Consider the following 6,961-nt stretch of genomic DNA (forward strand, 5'->3'; position numbering starts at 1 on the left):
AATCCAATTCGAATTCAATCCAAATCTAATCCAATCAAAATCCAATCCAAATTTAATCCAAATCCAATTCAATCCAATCCAAATTCAATTCAAATCTAATCCGAATCCAATCCAAATCGAATCCAAATTCAACCCAATCCAAATCTAATCCATATCCATCCAATTCCAATCCAAATCCATGCAAATCCAATCAAAATCCTACTCAAATCTAATTCAACAAAATTCAATCCAACTACAATCTAAATCCAATCCGAATTCAATCCAAATCAAATCCAGATCTAACCCAAATCCAATTCAAATCCAATCCAAATCCAATCCAAATTTAATCCAAATCCAATCCAAATCCAATTCAATTCCAATCCAAATTCAATCCAAATCCAATCCAAATCGAATCCAAATCCAACTCAATCCAAAATCTAATCCAAATCCAATCCAAATCCAATAAAAATCCAATCCAAATAAATCCAAATCTAAGTCAAACTCAATCCAAATCCATCCAAATCCAATTCGAATCCAATCCAAATCTAATCCAATCCAAATCCATTCAAAATCCAATCCGAATTTAATCCAATTCAAATTCCAATCCAAATCCAATCTAAATCGAATACAAATCCAACCCAGTCCAAATCCAATCCAAATCCAATCCAAATCCAATCCAAATCTAATACAAATCCAATCCAAATCCAATCCAATCCCAATCCAATCCAAATCCAATCCAAATCCAATCCAATCCAAATCCAATCCAATCCAATCCAAATTCAATTCAAATATAATCCGAATCCAATCCAAATCTAATCCAAATCCGTCCAATTCCAATCCAAATCCATTCAAATGCAACCAAAATCCTACTCAAATCAAATTCAAATCTAATCCAAATTTATTCAAAATCCAATCCAACTACAATCTAAATCCAATCCGAATTCAATCCAAATCAAATCCAGATCTAACCCAAATCCAATTCGAATCCAATCCAAATCTAATCCAATCCAACTCCAATCAAAATCAAATCTGAATCTAATCCAAATCCAATCCAAATCCATTAAAATCCAATTCGAATCCAATCCAAACCTAATCCAAATTTAATTCAAATCCAATCCAAATCCAAATCAATCCCAATCCAAATTCAATTCAAATATAATCCAAAACCAATTCAAATCGAATCCAAATCCAACCCAATCCAAATCAACCAAAATCCAATTCGAATCCAATCCAAATCCAATCCAAATCCAATCCAAATCCACCCAAATCCCATCCAAATCCAATCCAAACCCATTCAAAACCAATTCAAATCCAATCAAAATCCAATTCAAATCTCCAAATCCAATTCGAATCCAATCCAAATCTAATCCAAATCCAGCTCAATCCAAATCCAATCCAAATCCATTCAAATCCAATCCAAATCCTACTCAAATCTAATTCAAATCAAATCCAAATCCAATACAAATCCAATCCAAAACCAATACAAATTCAATCTAAATCGAATCAAAATCCAACCCAATCCAAATCTAATCCAAATCCAATCAAAATCCAATCCAAATCTAATCCAAATCCATCCAAATCCAATCCAAATCCAATCTAAATCTTATTCAAATCTAATCCAAATCCATCTAAATCCAATTCAAATCCAAATTTTATCAAAATTCAATTCAACTCTAATCCAAATCCAATCCAAATCTAATCCAAATCCAATCAAAATCCAATTCAAATCCAATCCAAATCTACCCAAATCCCATCCAAATCCAATTCAATGCAATCCAAATCTAATCCAAATCCATCCAAATCCAATCCAAACCCATTCAAAACTAATTCAAATCCAATCAAAATCCAATTCAAATCTAATCCAAATCCAATTCGAATCCAATCCAAATCCATCCAAATCCAATTTAAATACAATCCAAAATTAATCAAAATCCAATTCAAATTCAATCCAAATCCATTTCAAATCCAATCACAATCCAATCCAAATCCTACTCAAATCCAGTCCAAATACAAAGGCTGGATTTGGATTAGATTTGGTTATTCGAATTGGTTTGGATTAGATTTGAATTGGATTTTGATTTGATTTGAATTAGTTTTGAATGGGTTTGGATTGGATTTGGATGGATTTGGATTAGATTTGGATTGGATTTGGATTGGGTTGGATTTGAATTCGATTTAGATTGGATTTGTATTGGATTTGGAATGGAATTTGGATTGGAATTGGATTAAATTCGGATTGGATTTTGATTGGATTTGGATTGGATTCGAATTGGATTTGGGTTAGATCTGGATTTGATTTGGATTGAATTCGGATTGGTTTAGATGTGGTTAGTTGGATTTTGAATAAATTTGGATTAGATTTGAATTAGATTTGAGTAGGATTTTGATTGGATTTGAATGGATTTGGATTGGAATTGGACGGCTTTGGATTAGATTTGGATTGAATTCGGATTAGATTTGATTTGTATTTGGATTGGATTGAATTGGATTTGGATGGGATTTGGGTGGATTTGGATTGGATTAGATTGGATTTTGATTGGATTTGGATTAGATTTGGATTGGATTTGGATTAGAGTTGATTGATTTTTGATAAAATTTGGTTTGAATTGGTTTAGATGGTTGGTTGATTTGAATGATTTGATTGGTTGGATTGGTTGGATGGTTTGGATTAGATTTGGATTGGATTTTGATTGGTTTGGATTGGGTTGGATTTTGATTCGATTGAATTTGTATTGGTTTGGTTGGTTGTATTGGATTTGGTTTGATTTGAATTAGATTTGGTGGGTTTGGATTCGAATGGTTTGGATTGGTTTGGATTGAACTGGTTTGGATTAGATTTGGATTGGATTCGAATTGGTTTGGAGATTTGAATTGGATTTTGATTGGTTTGAATTGGTTTGAATGGGTTTGGATTGGTTGGATGGTTTGGATTAGATTTGGTTTGGTTGGGATTGGATTGGATTCGATTTAGATTGGATTTGTATTGGATTTGGATAGATTTTGGATTGGATTGAATTGGTTTGGATGGGTTTGATTGGTTTGGATTGGTTTGGTTTGTTTGAATTAGATTTGGTGGGATTTTGATTGGATTTGGATGGTTTGGATTAGATTTGGATTGGATTGGATTGGGCTGGTTGGATTAGATTTGGATTGGTTCGAATTGGATTTGGATTAGATTTGAATTGGTTTGATTGGTTGAATTAGTTTTGAATGGTTTGGTTGGTTGGATGGTTTGGATTAGATTTGGATTGGTTTGGATTGGGTTGGTTTGATTCGATTTAGATTGGTTGTGTTGGTTGGAATGGAATTTGGATTGGATTGAATTGGATTTGGATTGGTTTGGATTGGTTTGGATTTGATTGGATTATGTTTGAGTGGGATTTGGTTTGGATGGTTTGGATTGGATTTGGATTGGGCTGGATTTGGATTAGATTGGTTGGTTCAATTGGTTTGGAGTTTGGATTGGTTTGATTGGATTTGAATTGGTTTTGAATGGGTTTGGATTGGATTTGGATGGATTTGGATTAGATTTGGATTGGATTTGGATTGGATTAGATTTGGATTCGATTTAGATTGGATTTGTATTGGATTTGGAATGGAATTTGGATTGGATTGAATTGGATTTGGATGGGATTTGATTGGATTTGGATTACATTTGGATTCGATTTAGATTGGATTTGTATTGGATTTGGAATGGAATTTGGATTGGATTGAATTGGATTTGGATTGGATTTGATTGGATTTGATTGGATTTGGATTGATTTGGATTGGATTCGAATTGGATGTTGGTTGATTTGGATTGGGTTGGATTTGGATTCGATTTGGATTGGTTTTGGATTATATTTGAATTGAATTTGGATTGGGATTGATTTGGATTTGGATTGGATTTGAATTAAATTTGGATTAGGTTTGGATTGGATTCGAATTGGATTTGGGTTAGATCTGGATTTGATTTGGATTGAATTCGGATTGGATTTAGATTGTAGTTGTATTGGATTTTGATAAATTTGGATTAGATTTGGATTGGATTTGGTTTTAGATGGATTTGGTTGGAATTGGACGGTTTGGATTAGATTTGGATTGGATTCGAATTGGATTTGGCTGGATTTGGATTGGATTAAATTCGGATTGGATTTTGAATGGATTTGGATTGGATTAGATTTGGATTGGATTTTGAATGGATTTGGATTGGATTAGATTTGGATTGGATTCGAATTGGATTTGGATTGGATTGAGTTTGAATTGGATTTGGAGTTATTTGGATTGGATTTTTTTTGGATATGGTTAGTTTGGATTAGATTTGGATTGGGTTGGTTGGATTCGGTTTGAATCGTTTGTTGGTTGGTTGGTTTGGATTGGTTGGATTGGATTTGAATTGGATTTGGATTGGAATCGAATTTGGATGGATTTGGGTGGATTTAAATTGGTTTTGGATTGGATTTTGATTGGATTGGATTTGGATTGGGTTGGTTGGATTGGTTGTATTAGATTTGGATTGGTTTGGATTAGATTTGGATTGGTTTGGACTGGGTTGGTTGTATTCGATTTAGATTGGTTGTATTGGATTTGGATTGAATTTGGATTGGATTAAATTCGGATTGGATTTTGAATGGTTGGATTGGATTAGATTTGGATTGGTTCGAATTGGATTTGGATGGTTGGATTGGTTTGACTTGGATTTGGATTTGTTGGATTGGTTTTATTGGATATGGATTGGTTTGATTAGATTTTGGATTGAGTTGGTTGGATTCGATTTGGATTGGATTTGGATTGAATTTGGATTGGAATTGAATTGGATTTGGATTGGATTTGGGTTAGATCTGGATTTGATTTGGATTGAATTCGGATTGGATTTGATTGTAGTTGGATTGAATTTTGTTGAATTAGATTTGAGTAGGTTTTGATTGGTTGCATGGATTTGGATTGGAATTGGATGGATATGGATTAGATTTGGATTGGGTTGAATTTGGATTCGATTTGGATTGGATTCGGATTAGATTTGAATTGAATTTGGATTGGATTGAATTGGTTGGATTAAATTTGGATTGTTTTGATTGGATTAGATTTGGATTGAATTCGAATTGGATTTGGATGGTTTGGATTGGTTTGGATTAGATTTGGATTAGGTTTGGATTAGATTTGAATTGATTTTGATAAATTTGGTTGTTTGGCTTAGATGGTTTGGATTAGATTTGATTAGATTTAGATTGGTTGGATTGTTTGGATTAGATTTGGATTGGATTTTGATTGGATTTGGATTAGATTTGGATTGGTTTTGATTGGATTTGGATTAGATTTGGATTGGTTTTTTTTTTTTTTCCAATTTCGTTTATTTGGTAGGTTCAGGCGTGTATAACACTTTACGGAGCCATGGTTCTTTGGGATATGTACAATCAATATCATTTTTATGAATTAATAAGAGAGGGAAGAAGCCAACGTACTCGTGGTGACTCGAGGTTAGGTTTACAATGTTCAGGATGGAAGGGATTAGGATTCGAAATCAGAGATCATAATCAAGAATGTCAACTGCTCATCCGGTTTTGGTGTCAGTTACGATGGGTGTCGTCGTGCTCGAAGAATGGTTCGACTGGGAGCATCTTCCGGATGGCCAGAGCTCGAGGAGCTCTACGGAACGAGACAGGCAGAGACTTAAAAAAAACTTTGTAAGAAAAAAAACAAAGTATTAGATTTTGATGTCAGAAGAACAAAGAAAACCAAAATGGCCTGCATATAGACTACATCACGTCTCTAAAACACCTCAAACTTCCCTGAAGGGTTTTTTACCTCGAGGCCTAGGGTATCCAATAGTCGCTCTCTGGAGGCGTCGTTTTCCGAGCAAGCCAAACTACGTGATCGATGTCATCATAATCGGCTCCACCTCCATAAGTTCTATCGACAAGGTTTATTCTGTACAGATGTGCGTTTAGTGAATAGTGATTGGACATAGATCTCGACATCGTGCGAATGAAGCCTCGACTTAAGTCCGCACCTCTGAACCACGCTCGCAGAAACTTTAGGAACTATAGAAAATAGCCAATCCAAGTTCGTTGTGTGTCCAATTCCTTTGCCAACTCTGAAGAAGCTCTGACGGACTAATGGGAAAACTCGTTGCTCGAGTATTGTCTATCATAAACTTCACCTTCCTGTGCACCTTTGTGCAGTCTGCCTTCTCATTTTGCCGTAGTTGAGCAGTGAGAAGGGACCAAGCAAAAGGTAATCTTGAATGATCTTTCGACCAAAACACGCATCTGCTCTCTTGTTTTGTAAGAAAGTAGATGCGTGTTAACAGTTTCATCGACGATCCTCGATAGAACTAAGACTATCCGAGAAGATGAAATAATGGTCTACAGGCTGATTGGAAATTATCCCAAAGCGAAGTTAATTGCTGCCAGCTCAGCAACATAAACCGAACACGGTTCCTGAAGTTTTCGGAATGGTTGAAGTCACTGAAAACACCGAAGCCAGTGGATCCGTTAATGCGAGAACCATCTGAAGTATCTGTTGTTGCAATTGACATGTTCATATTTTTCGGAAAAAGAGAGGGAATGGATATTTTTCGAAGATGATCTGGTATTCCTTGAATGGCATGTTTCATGGATAGATCGTATTCAATGGAGGAACTGTCGTTGGTGAAGTGAACTCGAGATGGATTATAACACGGAAGACAAAGATCTGTTGATATGTAGTTGAGATAAACTCTGAGTCTTGAACGCAAGTCGGTTCAAGCATTTTTTCGAAGTTATCTAGAACAAGTGTGTCTTGTTCCACATTTGATGAGTATTCTTAGTGAGAGCTCCCAGTAACGGTGCTTAAAGGAGTGACTCAGCAAGCACCTCCAGGCTCATGTTATGCGTTGAATGCATCAGCCAAGGGCAATACGCAAACAACGATACTGAACGTTCCAATTTGATCAGGTGGCAATCAGCTGCTGAGAGGAAGCAGAAAGAGCCATACTCTAAAACAGAGAATAGTCGTTCTATAG

This window comes from Armigeres subalbatus, chromosome 2 (genome assembly GCF_024139115.2).
Source record: "Armigeres subalbatus isolate Guangzhou_Male chromosome 2, GZ_Asu_2, whole genome shotgun sequence".
Lineage (NCBI taxonomy): Eukaryota > Metazoa > Arthropoda > Insecta > Diptera > Culicidae > Armigeres > Armigeres subalbatus.